Below are 20,000 nucleotides of genomic sequence, written 5' to 3'. Positions count from 1 at the left end.
CAATAGCGGGAGCGATCCCCCACAAAAAAATCGCTCCCGCGGCAAGATTCAACTTTTTTCATGCATTATCCATCATTTGGCATTCCCTGAATCCCATCACCCTTGATGAAAGGATAGAGCAAACACAACTTAACCGTGATCAATCATTGCATTATCAATCGATATCATAAACGCAACGCATCAATCAACTTTAATTTGTTGATGTACGTACGTATGTGTACGCGGTATAGCTGCTAGAATTCAATGGCTTACCTAGCCTAGCTTCGTATCAGCTGCATGCGCGCGTATACTAGTACATGTTGACTAGACTCTACACGACTATCGTGGTACATAATGTCGCTAGTTGCGAATTGCATGGTACCTGTATGCAGGGAAGTTCATTGGTTGCATGCAGCTAGCTGCCCAATCAACGCGCTGACTACATGTACAATGCACCATACCCAATACCACATCACCGCATGCATACGTACACTGTGCATATGCAAACTCGCTCGAGGCCTAGGAGGGAAACTGGGAAATCCCACTTATAACCTCGTTCGCGTATTTATGAGAAAACAAAATAGAATAAAATGTTTGGTTAGTAATTGAAAGTAAATAAATTTAAGTATAAATATGAACATTTGATAATTATATATTTTGTTCATAAATATGGATCTTTGGAGGGAGAATAGAAAATACAAAAATAAAAAAATATTCGTTAGATAGCTTAGGTTTACGGTAGCTAGGTTTACGGTAGCTGGGTCTACGTTTGTACGTCACGTCCATGCCAAACTTTCGATGATCGTACATCATGGAGCGATTTCTAGTGAAGCGAGTGAAAATGAGTGAAGATGGTTTGCCCTCAGATTCAGTCTTTTCAGAATCGAGAGAGAGTTTTTGACGGCAGGAACCGCTTCTGGACCAGCAAAGCCTAATTCAAACTCTACGGGTAAGGGCCAAGGAAAACGAAAACCAGTAAAGCATGAATCTACTATACGCTCGTGGAACCTAGATTGGCTTGAAGTGGATTGGGGCAGTGATGGTACTCTAACGGTGTATTGCAAGGTTTGTCGTTCATTTCCACCCTCATGCACATGAGTAATGATTTAGCCTTCCAATAGTTTGAAGGAAATCAAACCTGCAAAAACGTGGCTCTGGAAGTATCAAAAATGGCTCTGGTAATTAAAAAATGGCTCTGGTGAAAAAAATAATAATAATAATAAATAAAAATGGCTCTGGAAAAAAAAAAAAAAAAGTATTTTTTTCCCTGGTGACAAAGTGCGCTCCGGACCCCCATGCACAGCCACCACCCGGAAAACAAAATGCGCCTCGATCAACTCATCTGCGCTGATCGGCTGATAACGGTGTATGAAATGCGTGTAGAGTTGGGTGTGGGTGTCAGTGCACTGGAAACGATGTTGTCATCCCTAGGATACAGCAAAGTGTGTGCTTGGTGAGTTCCTCGAATGTTCATGCAGGACCAAAAGGAACACCGACGGGATGTCTGTCAGGACTTGTTGGATCGGTAGGAAGCCGGTGACGAATTCTTGGACCGCATCATCACTGGTGACGACACGTAGTGTCACCACTACGAGCCGGAGTCCAAACGGCAGTCGATGGAATGGCACCACTCACACTCCCCAGCAAAGAAGAAGTTCAAGACGCAGACATCTGCAGGCAAAGTGATGTGCACCGTCTTTTGGAACAGGAAGGGCGTCATCCTCCTGCATTTCTTGAAACCAGGGGCGACTGTCAACTCTGACCGTTACGTTGAAACGTTGACCAAGCTAAAGGCCCGTATTGCCCGTGTAAGGCCAGAGAAAAGGAAAATATTCCGTTTGCAACACGACAACGCCAGGCCCCACACAAGTTTGAAGGCCACGGAATGTGTGTCAAAGTTCGGCTGGAAGGTGCTGTCTCACCCACCGTATGGTCTCGACCTGGTACCGTCAGACTTCCACTTGTTCGGGCCTCTGATTTTCCCCGACAACAACGCCGTAATCGCAGCCATGAAAAAATGGACCGCCTCGGCAGGCGCTGACTTTTACGACCTAGGCATCAAGGCTCTCGTTCATTGCTGGCAAAGTGTATTGAGAATGGTGGTGACTACGTAGAAAAATAAATTCTGGAGCACAAAAGGTCGCTCTTCAACTTTTTGAGTTAAAAGATAGGAAGCATTACTTTTGGAACGACCTCGTATATATATATATATATATATATATATATATTATATATATACAGATACATATGCTAACTTCTTTTTCCCCATTGCAAAGGAGGTAACCAATATATATATATATATATATATATATATATATATATATATATATATATATATATATATATATATATATAATAAGGCATAGATTCCACTCCCACCCATTCCCTCCCCACACACTCCACTCACAATCACCCCCTCCGTTCCTCTAATCTTAGCTCCTCATTGATGGCGGATCATTTCTGCATCTCGCCTACTGCCCTAAGTCAGAAGCAATGCATCACGACACAGCACATCTACAGCAGTGCAGCTTCATTTAATCGGTGACACCCCGTCTCCGTCCCCTCACGCAGAGAAAAGAGAAGACGGGAAGAATTCCCTTCGGGCTGCGTCAAAATATAATTCACACATACCCCCTTACCACCAATCCCCCACCCACTCCCTTCCATGCATCACCGCATCATCCGTACACAACCATTCTCCACTCACCCTTACCCGACTGTCGTCTCCCTTCCTTCATCAACAGACAGTCCCCTCTTTCCCAATGCCCTTTTTATCCCATCCATCCATCTCATCCTTGATTGCTCCCTCATATTCCTTTCTTCCACACCTCTTTTACTAATGTTTCTTCACTCATTCTTTCCATGTGTCAAAACTATCTCAATACTCTTTCATCAACGCTATCTTCAAGCTCCCTTTCCACCGCTGCTCTACTCCTCACCTCTACGTTTGTTACCAACCCAGCAATCCCTACCATACTTCTTAGGTATACATAAACACACACACACACACACACACACACACACACACACACACACACACACACACACACACGTTTGTGTAAGTGTACGTTTGCGTGTGTGTGTGTGTGTGTGTATGTATGTGTGTGTGTGTGTATGTGTATATGTACTGTATATGTTTTTCTCCCTTTCTTCTTCCTTTTTATAACGTGGTTCTCGATCGTTTGAGTCTAATTGACCTCTCAGTCTGTTCAGTTCATCAGGCCTTTGTGTGTGGCAGGCATTTGATCTAAAGAAATATTTCCAGAAATATCGAAAGAACCACTTCAGTATCCAGCCCTCTCCTTCCTCCTCCTTCACCTACCTTTTCCGCCTCCACCTACACCTCAACCTCCAACATCTCCACCACCTCCATCATTACCATCATCAGGGACTTAATGACAACTTACGGACCAGCGTCGTTAAGTATTTTCATGATTAGAGAGAGAGAGAGAGAGAGAGAGAGAGAGAGAGAGAGAGAGAGAGAGAGAGAGAGAGAGAGAGAGAGAGAGAGAGAGAGAGAGAGAGAGAGAGAGACAGACAGACACACACACACACACACACACACAGAGAGAGAGAGAGAGAGAGAGAGAGAGAGAGAGAGAGAGAGAGAGAGAGAGAGAGAGAGAGAGAGAGAGAGAGAGAGAGAGAGAGAGAGAGAGAGAGAGAGAGAGAGAGAGAGAGAGAGAGAGAGAGAGAGAGACAGACAGACACACACACACACAGAGAGAGAGAGAGAGAGAGAGAGAGAGAGAGAGAGAGAGAGAGAGAGAGAGAGAGAGAGAGAGAGAGAGAGAGAGAGAGAGAGAGAGAGAGAGACGTGTTTTGGATGCAATTTACTGTACTACCAGCTAACATCCTCTAACTCTCCTCAGTTAAATACAACGTAGTTACTCCCCAATAACCCTTTCCTCTCCCTTTCGACTCGCTTTATCTCTGCCATTCCTCTGACATCGAACATCACTTTAGTCGATGACCAAATCTTCCCATCATCTTCCTTGCGCCCTCTCGAAATCACCGTCATCTGGGTTCCTCCTCGAGAACCCTTCTCCAATTTTCTGTCTTTTCAAATTGACTTTTTTTTTTCTTCGACCACAATTCCTCCGGCCCCTTCCTCTTTACCCCCAATTACCATTCGCCTTTACCATCTACCATAACTTCATCCTCTTTACTATACATATATACGTACATACGTACCTACATACACACATACACATGCATACACATACACATACATGCATACATACATACACACATACATACATACATGCATACACACATACACACATATACACCAACATATATACGTACATACATACATACATGCATATGTATACATACATTCATACATACATACACGTATACATGCACACACATATACCAACATACATGTTACGTACAAAGGATTACAAAGGATTACAAAGGCGGAGCATGCCGACAGGAGACCTTTTGATCCATATCTAGGTCGGATGAAAAAAAAATATATATATTAATAATAAATTAAAACTATAATAATGTAAAAATAAATAAAATACATAAATAAATGCATAGGTATAGTTGAATAACAAACAAAAAGGTAAATAGTAAATGATTATAAATTGACATATAACTAATAATAAATGAAAATCAGACAGACAAATGATAACAAAACAAAAACAAATAATATAAGATATATTATAATCATTACAGCATCTTACTTAGGTATTTATCTAAATGATTCTTAAAGCTTCGAACTGAACTACATTGCACTACCTGTGCAGGAAGTTTATTCCATTCATTAACTACACGGTTGGCAAAGTTGTTTCTACCTACTTCCAAATTGAATCTATTTCCGGACAGTTTGAGACCATTGTTTCTTGTCTGATTCTCATTCAATGTGAAAATTTGGTCACTTTTGATGTTGTCAATTCCCTTTAAAATCTTAAAGACCTGTATCAAGTCACCTCTGAGTCTACGCTTTTTTAGGGAAAACAGATTCATGTGCTTAAGTCGATTTTCGTATGATTTATTTTTGATATTTGGAATCAGTTTTGTGGCTCGCCGTTGTACTTTTTCCAGTCTGTCAATGTCTTTAATGAGATTCGGTGACCATATGGAAACAGCATATTCCAAATGTGGACGAACTAACGATTTATATAGCTTGTTAATGAGTGATGGACTTTTGAAATCAAAAGATCGCGCAATCAATCCCAGAATCTTATTTGCTTTCTCAGAGGCTGAAATACACTGCTTGGATGATTTGAGGTCGTTACTGATAATTACGCCGAGATCTTTTTCACTATCCACTTTTGTTAACGAATTTCCAAATAACTTGTAATCGTACTTACTGTTATTTTTACCTATGTGCATTACCTTGCATTTACTTGTGTTAAATTTCATTAGCCACTTTTCAGACCATTGCTGTAATTGATCTAAATCTTCTTGTACATACATACATACATACATACATACACACACACACATATATATAAATACACACACATACACATACACATACACGCACACACACATACACACACAGACACACACACACACACACACACACACAAACACCAACATACATACATACTAACACACGCATATACACCAAGGACTCCCCCGTCTCTGCAACCCAACCAATAGAAAACCCGAAGCAATTCAGTCTTCACCCGGAAGACCTCGTCTGTAGGTGGCTTCCTTGGCTCGGCAGCGCGCGTGGCATTGTGATCTACTCGGAATGGTCCTTTTAGAGACGGGTTGGAATGTTTAAAAGACTGCATAGAAGAAGCCCGTTTTTGTTCCTTTTTCTTTCACTTCTTTAAGTCGTAAAACGTCATTCGTGTTTGCTATTCTGTTGTGGAGTAACCATTCATACCTGAAGACACACATACTTATTGTAAAATGTAAAGAAGAGGATTCTAAACTGACAGAAGTTTATGGAGTTATGTTGTTTTATATATACCTTTCCGAAAATGCAGACATCTTGTATGTGCGATGCGGGAACGTTATAGTGCACACACACACACACACACACACACACACACACACACACACACACACACACACACACACATACACACACACACACACACACACACACACATACACACACACACACACATACAAACACATAGACACACGCGCACACACACACACACACACACAGCTACGAGCTCTGAGCTCTCTTCCAGGAGGGAAATAGCTGTCGATCACCCAACACGTGATCCAAAGACCAAAGACCAAGTGAATACATACACACACACACACACACACACACACAAACGCTCTCTCTCTTTCTCACACACACAAAAATACATGTACTGTACTCTCTCTCTCTCTTACAAACACATAATCTCTCTCTCACTCTTTTTTTTGGGGGGGGTCTTGCATTTCAATAAGCCTCTAAAGTAGCATGGGGACTTCCTTCTTTCTCTTGTTCCTGTTGAATTCTACATCAATGACTAGTGGTCTATGATGACTTTCATCTTGGAGATCCACAGGGGGTTTACTATATTTGGTAATAAAGTGGAGATTGATGCACATACATTTTCTAAATTAACTGAAAATGCAGCACGAAGCATTTTGACTGTCTACTGTTTTATGTAATTTTATAATCAGAAGCCTCCTTGTCTCGCATTAGCTTCATTATAGGTTTGAGTCCCGCACTTCTCTCTGTTCCACAGTGGTGACTGTTTAATACCTGGCCCCAACAGTCCCCCGAGTGCATCATAGGGCAACGATAACGGCTTCAGTCGCAGCTACTCAGCGCCCCCTGGCGTAGCCTCCTCACCCTCTTCGTCAGATTTATGTCTGCAAGAAATATGTTTCAAACAAAAATATTTGCTATCATTTATTCTATCATTACGCAAAGAGGAGATAGCTCATTATAATGTTTTTTAACTGCGTTAGTGGGGGCAATTGGAAAAGCGCTGGTCTCGCAGCTTAGTCCTGGGTTCGAGTCCCACACTCATTTCCGATTCCCAGCAGCGATAGTGACTTTGTCTCAAGAATCCCCAAAATGCACAGGACAAACATGACGGCTTTAGTCTTGGCTACTCAGTGCATCTTGGCGTAAGTTCCTCATCATCTTGATGGTCCGCAGTCGAAAACGAGTCGAGAGTTCATACAGTACTGTTCTCTAGCTTCCAGGAAAAGTTTACTCAACACTAAATACACAAACTACCACTATAAAATTGTGGCTCAATTGAGAGACCACAGGATATGAACCAGAGCATAAACAAATCATCCATTTGGAACATGTAGGAAAATCTGATCCTACAACAAAAAACAGAGACTTCGGTAACTTTTTCGGCCACCGAACTCACTCCACCTCCTCCACCCTCTTTACACAACGAATGGGAATCCAACATTTCTGTCCTTTTCTTTGAATTCTGTGTTCACCGGTGCCACTATAAATTCGAGTTCAATATATATAGAAAATCCGCCCACCCGGAACCCTACAATCACTTCTTATCCTTTCACTCCCCAGACATCAAAAAGCCAGTCCTTTCCAACTTCCATTTTTTTTATACCAACGGTCGTACGTGTACGTGTGTGTGTGTGTGTGTGTGTGTGTGTGTGTGTGTGTGTGTGTGTGTGTGTGTGTGTGTGTGTGTGTGTGTGTGTGTGTTTGTGTATACGTACATATATACGCACAAGAAAATAAAGGAAAACAGAGAAAAAGAAAAGAAGTCTGGTAGTGCTGCTGGTACTAGCGGAGGTGTTGGTGATAGTGGTGATAATGTGGTGATAGTGATAGTCCTGCTGGCGGTGATAGTAGTGACGTTGGTGGTACTGTTGCCCATGGTGGTGGTGATTCTGGTTGTGGTAGCATCGGTAGTGGTGTTAATGTTAGTGACGTTGATTGTTATGATTCCCAAGGTAGTAATGGTGGTGGTGGTGGTGCAAGTAGCGCTGGTAGTGTTGCTGGTGAAGACATCACCAACAAAAGACATCACGAGAGCATCATTGCGACACTAATGTTAACAAAAGTGAAGCTCAAGCAACTCCATGAACGACGACACCAAGAAGAGCCCAAGGAGACCTGAGGCAGGCGAGAACGACAACGACAACGACAACGACGACGAAAACGACGACGACAACGGTAACGATGGCCATGCGCATCATGATTACAAGGAAGATGGCAATCGGGAGCCACTCATGGCCCTAATCAGTGGGGCGTCACTCATCCTGCCCGAGGTGGCACAAGCCTCAACAAGGTTAACAAAGACTAGGGGAAAATTCTAGAATACATATATATACAGTATATATATATATATATATATATATATATATATATATATATACACGCATTGTGCGTGTGTATGTGTGTGTGTGTGTGTGTGTGTGTGTGTGTGTGTGTGTGTGTGTGTGTGTGTGTGTGTGTGTGTGTGTGTGTGTGTGTGTGTGTGTGCGTGTGTACATGTTTGTGCGTATGTGTGTTTGTGTGTGTAATTACAATACACATACACGAAGACATGTAGACAGATAGGTATATAGTTATAAAATGAATGAGGCCCAAGAGCTCCTGCTCAGGATGTCGAACAAGCAAAAACGTGCGTGGGATAGACACATTGAAGGTAATATCACATTGGGCTATTTCTACTTCGGCTGTTGGAGTAGATTTGCTGCCCGCAGCTTTTGGGAAGTAAACTGATATGCTGGAGAAAAATAATTTTCCTCCAGCACATCAAATGGCATTCTATATAAATTATTGAGAAAAAAAAAACTTTGCCATGATTATTTTACGGCGAAAAAAGTGCTGGAAGTGGCCGGTACCACCGATTGGTTGGAGCTTGAAGAAAAAATAACCAGTGCGATAGTTTCTTAAGGCAACTGTACGTTCCAAGAGAGGGGCTTGATGGGGATGAACTGGCAGTATTGTTAGGAAAATGACGTGATATGTGTGATGGGAGTGAAAAGGGGAGATCCTCTTTCACGCATGACCATCTCACTCAGCAGATAAGGCCGGACTGGATGGGAAAGAAGAAAAAGAAAATCTTACACATGCACACGTGCCTGTACATATTCTCACAAATGCACGAACTCACCTTTCCAATTACATACACACACACGCACACGCACACACACACACACACACGCATACACACACACGCATACACACACACACACACACACACACACACACACAAACATACACACAAATATACACACACGCGCACGCACACACACACACATACCTACACGCACGAGCAAGCACACACACACGCGCGCGCGTTAATAAGCTCTTGTAGCGGTGCTGGTGTGGAAACGGGGTCTCAAGTATGACCTACAATGAGAGAGGCCCAGATATATTGGTACAGGAGGAGAGAGGGAGAGGAGGAGAGGAGAAGGAGGCAAAGAAAAGAAGAAGAGAAGCGGACGGGGGAGGGAGGAAAGGAGAAATGGGTAAAAATGGGAGAAGAGGCAATGAAGTAATGGAAGGGGAAGAAAGGAGAAAGGGGGGAAGAAGAGAAGATGGTGGAGTGGGAGAGGAAGTAAGTAGGAATGAGTAAAGAAGAGAGAAATAATGGAGGAATGGGAGGGAAAGAAAGAATTGAAGGGCATGGGAGATGATATGATGGAAGAATAAAAGAGAGCGAGAGGATGAGAGGTGAAGGAGGCAAAGAAAAAAAAAAGAGGACTGAGGAGTGGGGGAGGAAGAAAAGAGAAATGGGTGAAGAAAGGAGAAGAGGTAATGGAGGAATGGAAGGAAAAGACAGGGGAAAGGAACAAGGGAGAAAAGAGAAAGGACGAATGGGAAAGAGGAGGAAGAAAACAAAGAAAAAGAGAGGATGGGAGAGTGGGGGAGAAAAGAGAAATGGATGAAGAAAGGAGAAAATGTAATAGAGTAATGGGAGGGAGAGGAACAAGGAGCAAGGAAGAAGAGAGAAAGGAAGAGTGAGAGAGGAAGAAACGAGGAAGTAGCGTTGGAAAAGAGAAAACGAAAGAATAAGAGAGAAAGAATGGAAAAATAATCAAGGAGAGAAGGAAACGGGAGAGTGAGAGAGAGGAAAGAGAGGGGAATGTAGGAGGAGAAAGAAATGGTAATAAGAAAATGGAAAGGCGAAGGAAGAATAGAAGAAGAAGAGGAAGAGGACAGAACAATAAAAGAAAGGAAAAAAGAGGAAGTGGAAAAGAGAGGAAAACTGTGTGCGAAATAGAAAGAATAAGTGAGGAAAAGAGATGAGTAAGGAAGTTTAAAGAGCAGTAGAGCGAAAAAGAGCAACACGAGGAAGAAAGGAATAAAAGCAAAAGAGAAAGAAGGATGATAAAGATAGAGAAAGAGAAAGAGAGAAATCAAGGTTATATGGAAGATGGATGGAGTAAAGCAGCAAAGAAATACAAAGAAAAAGAGAAATGGAAAGAGAGAGAAGAGAATGAACCTGTTAGGAAAGGTTGAAATATGTTAAGGATAAGAACAGGGGAAGAGAATGCAATAGATCGGAGAGGGATAGAAAAAATAAACGCTGGACAAAGAGAAACATAGAAGAAACTTAAAGGAAAAGAAACTAAAAAAAAAAAGAGAATAGAAACAAGAAGGGAAATGGAGAAGGGGAGAAGAAAGGGAAGCAGGACGGAAAAGGATAAAAAATTTGAGAGGTAGAGAGAGAGAGAGAGGTAGAGAGAGGTAGAGAGAGAGAGAGAGAGAGAGAGAGAGAGAGAGAGAGAGAGAGAGAGAGAGAGAGAGAGAGAGAGAGAGAGAGAGAGAGAGAGAGAGAGAGAGAGAACTAAGACGGGAAGATAACGGGTCGTAGAACAGCAAGAGGAAGTTTTGGTTAGAAGTGTACTGAAAACAGAAAAAGAGGGAAGATAATGAATGAATGAATGAATACAGGAATGGATGAATGAATGAATGAATGAATGAATACAGGAATGGATGAATGAATGAATGAATGAATAAAGGAATGGATGAATGAATGAATAAACAAATAAACAAATTAATGAATAGATAGATTAATAAGTGAATAAACGCGATAAAGTTGTTTATTAACCAATAATACAAACAAATAGATGAATAACTAAATACGAACATGTGGATAAGATGAGAATACGGGTGGATACGCACGAGGGGTAGAATAATGGAAATCGTGAAGGGAACCAAAGAGGAGAAGGGAAAGGGGAAGAGGTGGTCAGAATCCTCCAATTTGAAACTGAACTCGTCGTGGTTGTCGACATCGTCGACAAAGTCGTCGTCGCCAAATTCGCCAACGAAGTCGCCGCCATCGAAGTCACCGCCGAAGTGTTTTTCTTCGTCTTCTTTTTCTGATGGTGTCTTGATTGAATCCACTGAGGACCCCGTGAGAGACAAATGCGCGATGTGGCAAGAAATATGCCCTGATGAATCTGCCATGAGGAGAAGGGCGGGAAGAGTATTGAATGGAGAGAGGCAGGGGAAGGGAGGAGGAGAGGAGAAGAAGAGAGATGGAAGGGAAGTGCTAAGGGAGAGGAAGAGGGGAGGAGGGAGAGAAGGAAGAGTGATGAGAGAGGGAAGTAAAGGGATGAAGGGATAAAGGGGGAAGGGAGGGGAAGAGGAGGGAAAGAGAGATGGAAGCAAAGTGCTAGGGGGAAGGAAGAGAGAGAGGGAGAGAAAGAAGGGTAATGGGAAGGGAAAGTAGGGGGAAAGAAGGGATAACAGGGAGGGAAGGGAGGGGAGAGGAGGGGGAGGGAGATGGAAAGAAAGGGGAAGACAGGAGGAAGAGAGGGGGAGGTAAAGAAGGGTGGATGATGGGAGGGGAAAGTAAGGAGAAGGGAGGGAGGAAGGGAGGGGAAGAGGAGGGGAAGGGGGATGGAAGGAAAGGGGAAGGCAGGAGGAAGAGAAGGGGAGGGAAAGAAGGGAAGATGATTGGAGGGGGAGGTAGGGGGAAGGAAGGGAGGAAGGGGGAAGGGAGGGGGTAGGAAGGGAGAAAAAGGGGGGAAAAGAGAAGGTAAGAGCATGGGAGGGGGAGGGAGGGGTAAGGGAGTGGAGAAAGGGAGGAGGGGAGAGGGGGAAGGGAGGGGGAAGGGATGGGGAAAAGGAAGAGTGAAAGAAAGGAAGGCAAGAGATGAAGGGATAAATTATAGGAAAGAGAGAAAGGAAAGAGAGGAAGGTGAGACAAGAAAGAAAGGAGAGAGAGAGAGAGAAACGTGAAACGAGAAAATAATGGGAAACGGAGAAAATGAGGAGAGAGGGCTGAAACAGAGGCAACCCACAAAACAACGGAGAAATACAGAGAATGAAAAAAGAAAAAAAAAAAGCGAGTGCAGGTAGACAGAAGAAAATAATATACATCGGAGGAAGGGAAGACCGAGATGGGATGAGGGGAGGACGAAGAAGAGAGGAAGAAGAGAGGAAGGAGAGAGGTAGGAGGAAGGAGGGGGATGAATATGAGGAAAGGATGAAGGTAAGGATGATGAGGATGAAGATGAGAACGAAGGCGATGAGGATGAGAATTATAATCAAAATGAGGATAAAAATATGGAGGAGCAGGAGGATGAGGGTGAGGATGAGGAGAAGTAGGACTAGAAAGAGGAGGAGGAGGGGGAGGAGGAGGAGGGGAGGAGGAGGAGGAGGAGGAGGAGGAGGAGGGGAGGTGGAGGAGGAGGAGGGGGGATGAGCACTTGTCGTTCTAGAAATAGAAATATGAAGATTATGAGTGGTTGGAGAAGTAGGAGGAGGATTATGAAGACGAAGAGGAGGAGGATTATGAAGAGGCAGAGAAGGAAGAGAACGAAGAGAATGAAGAGGAAGAAGAAGAGAAGGAGAACGCGAAAAAGGTAAAAATTTAAAACAGCAATGAATATTAAAGAATAGATCTGACAGTGACAGAACGGATTTACAGATAATGAGGAAATCAAAGAAACGACCAAATAAAAAAGGAGAGCAAAATGAGTTTTTAGTGTGTGTGTGTGTGTGTGTGTATTCACTTGGTCTTTCACTTGGTCTTTGTATTCACTTGGTCTTTGGATCACGTGTTGGACTCGTGATCGACAGCTATTTCCCTCCTGGAAGAGAGCTCAGAGCTCGTAGGTCCGATCTATGGGTAATGCTATGACCTTGCACACACACACACCACCAACTCCCCGCCCACGAGAGTTGGAGTAACACCCCTCAGCGCTGTGTGTGTGTGTGTGTGTGTGTGTGTGTGTGTGTGTGTGTGTGTGTGTGTGTGTGTGTGTGTGTGTGTGTGTGTGTGTGTGTGTGTGTGTGTGTGTGTGTGTGTGTGTGTGTGTGTGTGTGTGTGTGTGTGTGTGTGTGTGTGTGTGTGTGTGTGTGTGTGTGTGTGTGTGTGTGTGTGTATGTGTGTCTGTGTGCACTGAAAACCCTTCCCCAATTATAACGGAGAATGCGTGTCCGAGACTAACTATTCCCTTGACTCTTCGTGTGAGGAAAAACAAAACCAAAGATGACCAAACAAAGAAGATTGAAAGAAAAGTCAAAATTTTGGAAAGAAACCGAAGTAGGCACTCTTGAGGCCGTTACAGAAACTGTATGTCTCAGACAGGAACTCCAACACAGAGGTGAAGTCACGTCGATAGAATAGTCTAATTGGCTGAGGAACTAGCTTCGAGGAGAAGTCTCGAGTGGGAGGAAGACGCAAATTTTTACAAAGAACTTCAAAGTTTCGAAAAGAGTTTTGAGAGCATAAGAGGGACTCTCATCCTAGAAAAGAAATAATTCAAATGAGAACAAAAAAAAAATGTTGGAAGAGGGAATTCTTGTGACTGTGAGAGAACACCAGAATTGACCCTTCGACTACCAGAAAGATGGAAATAGATTCTCCATAGATATAACAATAATGCTCCTTTATCTTAAAAGTATATATATATATATATATATATATATATATATATATATATATATATATATATATATGTATTGATGATGCTAATTGATGATGATGATTATTGATAGTGACGGTGATTATGATGATGATGATAACAACAATAGCAATAATGATAATAATTATGATAATAGCGGTTATGATAACAGTAATATTAACAACAAGAGAATGGTAACAGATAGATAAATCAAAATGAAAAATGAATAATAATAACAATAACAATAATGACAAAAACAATAATACTGTTCGCCAAGTTAATGATGACTTTAGTTTCTGCATAAGACTGCATCTCGTCCAAGACGTATCGACAAGTTCTGTGGCGGGGGCCTTTGCCAAGCTGAAATGTCCTGGAGCCTGAAGCTCGCCTTTGGGAGCGGAGGAACGAGAGGGAAGGCTGACACTCCTTCTCCGAGGGGCTACGATCTCAAATTCGAAACCATCCCAAGAACTTTGGCTGGCTTGTTGCAACAACAACAACAAAAACGATGGAGAGGATGACGATTATAATGATAATGTTGTTTGTTGTTGTTGTTCTTCTTGTTGTTCGTGGTGGTGGCGATGGTGGTTGCCCAGCAGTATCAAATTATTTTGGTGTCATGGTGTTTCTTTGTGTGTGTGTGTGTGTGTGTGTGTGTGTGTGTGTGTGTGTGTGTGTGTGTGTGTGTGTGTGTGTGTGTGTGTGTGTGTGTGTGTGTGTGTGTGTGTGTGTGTGTGTGTGTGTGTGTGTGTGTGTGTGTGTGTGTGTGTGTGTGTGTGTGTGTGTGTGTGTTTGTGTGTGTGTGGTGTGTGTGTGTGTGTGTGTGTGTGTGTGTGTGTGTGTGAGAGAGAGAGAGAGAGAGAGAGAGAGAGAGAGAGAGAGATGGAGACAGAGAAAGAGAGATGGAGACAGAGAAAGAAAGATAGACAGAAAAAAGAGAGATAGAGACAGAGAAAGAGAGATGAAGACAAAGAAAAAGAGATGGAGACAGACAGAGAGAGAGAAAGAGAGAGAGAGAGACAGACAGACAGACAGAGAAAGAGAGATGGGGAGAGAGAGATGATGACAGAGAAAGGGAGATGGAGACAGAAAAAGAGATGGAGACAGAGAAAGAGAGATGGAGGCAGAGAAAGAGAGATGGAGACAGAGAGAGATGGAGACAAAGAAAGAGAGACAGAGGCAGAGAAAAAGAGATAGAGACAGAGAAAGAGAGATGGAGACAGAGAAAAAGAGATGGAGACAGAAAAAGAGATGGAGACAGAGAAAGAGAGATGGAGACAGAGAAAGAGAGATAGAGACAGAGAGAGATAGAGACAGAGAAAGAGAGATGGAGACAGAGAAAAAGAGTTGGAGACAGAGAGAGAGAGAGAGAGAGGGAGAGTGAAAGAGAGAGAGAGAGAGAGAGAGAGAGAGAGAGAGAGAGAGAGAGAGACGCAAAGAGAGACAGACAGAGAGAGACAGACAGACAGGGAGAGAGATGGAGATAAAGAGATTGAGATAGAAACAGAGAGAGAAAGATAGATAGATAGAGACATACAGAGAGAACCATAAAGAGAGAGAGAGACAGAGAGATATCAACAGACAGATAGAGAGGGAGAAAATACTGTACGAATGAGAAAGAGACATAAAGCAAGACATGAAACTACAACTTTAACCTAACCCGATACCACAAAACAAGGTCAACAAAGCAGGATATGAATACATGTGCCCACAACAAACACTTCATACACAACAAACACAGTAAACAACCCACATGTATTCAAGGATTCTCGTTCCTGTCCTTTCCGCCGCCTCTTAATCTCGGTCAACGCGCCTATTAACTAGCAGGGCTAACCCTTGCCACATTATACAGCATTTAACCTTGATCATTTGTGTCTTGTCCAAACTCCTTGTGGGGACGTTTATGTTCTCCCAAAACGTTTTTCATACGTTTTCATATGTTGTTCGAATTACGTTGGCGGCACACTAGGCTAGCGTGTTACTTGGTTTTTCTTACTTCGTCTGAGTAGAAACGTCTTCGGTTACAATCTTCTAGACTTCCGTAGGAACATCTCAACAATGTGCCCAACATTCGTATAGTTTTAACTTCTCTTAGTTCGTCATTCAGCTTCTCACTACATGATGCAAGAGTAATTTGACATTTGGAAATTTGAAAAACAAAAGATCGTAACCAAAGTTAGATTGCACTAATGTCGTAACACATTGGTAAAATTTAAACTTAGAACCCACTGTCAGTGGAAAAAGATAAAAAGTGAGATGATTGTTCCTGTATATTTCGACCACTCTCTGTGGTCCTCTTCAGCAGAATGATTACAAAGGTATAGTACAAGAATATATACATAGTAATGATGTACATGAAAGGGAACATGGGAAGACACAGGTGAGTTTACCCTAGGTAGGGTGATCGTTGTTGGAACCAATAATGTTTGAACATATTTTATTAACTGCTAATGATGTAATACAGTCCGGAATTCAATGACCTTTTGAGATGTTGAAATTCGAGACATCTTTGATGAAAGAAGATTCTGATATTTTTCTCTTGAAGCTACAATTTGATTCTACTCAGACGAAATAGCAAAAGCAAGCAGCATGCTAACGAGAAATGTCTATTGTGCTCTCAGTGTTTATATTCGTGGTCTCAGAACAGCTGTCATCATCCTTATCAGTATTGTCTTTATTATCACCATTATCAGTATTGTTATCATTATTCTATTTCATTTGAGCCAACCGTGATAAAGGAAAATGAAAATTTATATGAATAATGCAATAAACTATGATTTCTCTATAGATATATGTTAAGAAATCGTTACTAAGGTTTTATTAACCGGATACAGTGAGTTTTAGTCTAAATTCGATTCAGGAATTTTATCACTCAACAAATAAAAAACAAATTTGAATAACAATTACTATACAAATATCATACTGCAACAACAAAGTTATTCTTCAATCTCAATTCGCAATTTTCATGCACCAGGGTTCAAGTCCCAGCACTGAACATAGATGGCTGCCTCGCCTACAAATAAGCGCCTTTTGGTGTAATCTCCTTACAGTATATGCTGCAACGCTAACAAACATCTTTCCCTAAATTATTTACACATCTAATATAATATCATCCCTTTCCCTTTTAGGAACTTGACTAATTCCAAATCAAAATATTCAGTTCTATTATCAACATTATCCCTTACGTCCAAGAGAATGATGTAATGTAGGTTATATAGCTCCTATAACCTATAGATTTTTTATCTAATGTGATTTATCTTTATTTCTTTATTCACTTATCTATTCATTTATGTGCATATCTATCTATTCATTTATCTATCTATTAATTTATCTATATTAAGAAATATCAATATTCCAGCGCATCCTAGTAACATTTAATTATTTTAAGATATAGCAATATTCCTAACAACCCTTGGTCTCTACTCACCCCTCCCCCCGACACCTCCAAACTAGAACCATAGAATTAATTATTCATCTAAAGAGAACCACTGCTTGTTTTAATAGAATGTTAGATAATTTTATGGATAGGGATGAGAAGTGGTATGGGGCATGGAACTGCTCAGTGTAGGCCTTATGGTCTCTTGTAGTCTCTTTCATTCTTATGTTCTGAACTCCCTCCTAGTTGAGAACTTAGTCCTGGTATCAAGATACTTCTAAAATGATTTCTATTTCAGAGGCAATATTAGATACGAGTAACTTTATGCATAGGGTTGACAAATGGTAAGGGACATGGAACTACCCCGTGTAAGCCTTATGGTCTCTTGTAGTCTCCTCCATCTTATGTTGAAAACTTAGTCTTGGCATTAAGTATTCCTGGAACGGTTTCGTTTCTAGTTCAGTCATCGCACGATGTCCTTGATAATAATAGCCACCCACTGCGGACCCAAACTCACCCAAACTTCTACGGTCGAAAAGTTCGCCCTAAAACTATCGGAATTTCACCCTTACTGCCTCTTTTCAGAACAACGCGTCTCTGGCGTCACAGTAACACGTTACAGAAATTGCCTTTGAATAGTTCTTGGTAAAGTTTTTTATATTTTGTCTTGTGAGATAAATTGGTAATGAAGTCTAAAGAAATCTGGTCTCATTAATATTATCATGGGGTAGAATGTTCATTACTAAAATCAAACTACCTAACAAAATTTTAACTAACCCTTCATACATTTTTGAAAAAGCCACGTTCAAAATGAATATTCAGCTATAATGTTCATAGTTACCATTAAAAGAAATGTATATATATATATATATATATATATATATATATATATATATATATATATATGAATAAGATATATTAACACAACAGAAAATAAATAATCAAAATGAACAAGGAATAAATAGATAAATATAGAGATAAATGAATAAATAAATATATAAATAAATAGAAATTGGCAAAGGTTATTAAAAACTGAAGGATATAAACCGCCACAAAAATAGGAACAAGAAGATCCGTGTCACCATCAATGAGATGCAAGAAGCAATCGTCCATTAAAAGTTGGACCAGTGCGAATTAAGGCCCGGAATGATCTGGCAAATGGAACGCCGGGTGCACCAGCTGGAGCCAGCTGTCAAAACTTGGCTCGCCTCCCAAGCACAACTCCTGCGGCCAATTTACCTCCAGAAGGAGATACTCCAAGTAGTTACCTGAGGAGGCGACCTGCAGAGGTCACAGCCATGACAGAGGAAGAACTCTTCATCAGCCACTCACGGTGGTGTTCTTAAAATAATTTCTTTCCTTATATAAATCCTTGGAAGGAAAGATTTCCATAAGGAAATCTTTTATCTTTTTTAAGAATATTACCGTAAGAATCTTGTGGTGGTATTCTTACAAAAATTCTTTCCTTATATAAATCTTATATAAATCCTTGGAAAGGAAAGATTTGTATAAGGAAATGTGTATTTTTTAAGAATACCACAATAAGATTCTTACGGTAATATTCTTAAAAAAAATTCTTTCCTTATATATTTCCCTTCCAAGAATTTATATAAGGTTTATATAAGGAAACATTTTATTAAAGAATACCACCGTTAGTCTTCCTTAAAACCCCCAAAAAAGGCCTTGTTAACACTAGTGGTTTCAATCGCCGCGGTGAAACAGCGCTGGTTCAATTACGATGAAAGTCAATGGAGGTGTTCACACACAACCGCACCGTTTTTTCTTGACTATGCGGTACCGCCGCAGTTTCGGCACGGTTCAAATCGCTAGTGCGAACATGGCCTAACTAATGACTGGAGACCACAAGGGCCATTTTCTATGTATCATTTACAACTGTCTGTAGTCAGGTGATTATATTTAGTATTTTGATTTTCCCTCAGGATACAGTCATATATATATATATATATATATATATATATATATATATATATATACATTATATATATATATATTTATATATATATTTTTTTTTTTTTTTTTAGTTTTGGGAATTTCTCCCCCGCCGATAACTTATCTGGACCTTTTATCGCTTCTCAGGCTGCCGCTAGGTAATTTTATTCAGTCTAGGATAACTGAGAACAAACACGCCATATGATGTAGGGCCCCCCCTATGAATGTACCAGAAAGTTAGGTCCAGAATACGTTTGAGGATCCCAATAGATTCTAGTTTAAACAGGAAACTTGAAGTTTCTTGAATTCATTAACACTTTCAATTAGGTGAAAAGTTATATAACTTTTGATTTGGGTGAAGCAAGACGTTCTCACCTAAGGTAAGGTGAGGAGCCGTCATCTTTGCTCTACACGCTTGGACGGTCCTGGGAATCGGATAGGATTGTGAGATTCGAACCCACAACTAAGCGAATACGAGACCAGCACGCTTTCGATTACCAGCGTACATTTATCGCTTAAAGTAAAATAAACTTATTTATATTTCTTTTAGTTGAAACAAAACAAATTTATTGAACTAGAAGTACTGTAGTTTCGGAAAGACTAGACATTCAAATACTTGCTTGTAAGTTAAAACAACTGTTAAACCATAACTTTCGAGAGCTAGCATATTAGTGTTGATCTTGGATCTGCTAGGTTGGGTTAGGTAGGATTAGGTTATCTTATGTTCATAGATTAAATTATATATATAGTTAGGTTCTTAGATTAGATTAAGTTAGGTTACATTACTTAGCCTGGTTAGGGTGTTTGGCTAGATTTTGTTAGATTAGGCTAAGATAGGGTGGTTTGGTTCTTTAGTTAGGTTAGTTAGGTTAATTATGCTCTTAGGTTACTTGAGGTGAGGTGAGGTAAGGTTAGGTTA

This window comes from Oratosquilla oratoria, chromosome 14 (assembly GCF_046742065.1).
Source record: "Oratosquilla oratoria isolate Oo_2021 chromosome 14, ASM4674206v1, whole genome shotgun sequence".
Lineage (NCBI taxonomy): Eukaryota > Metazoa > Arthropoda > Malacostraca > Stomatopoda > Squillidae > Oratosquilla > Oratosquilla oratoria.
This window is presented reverse-complemented; position numbering follows the sequence as displayed.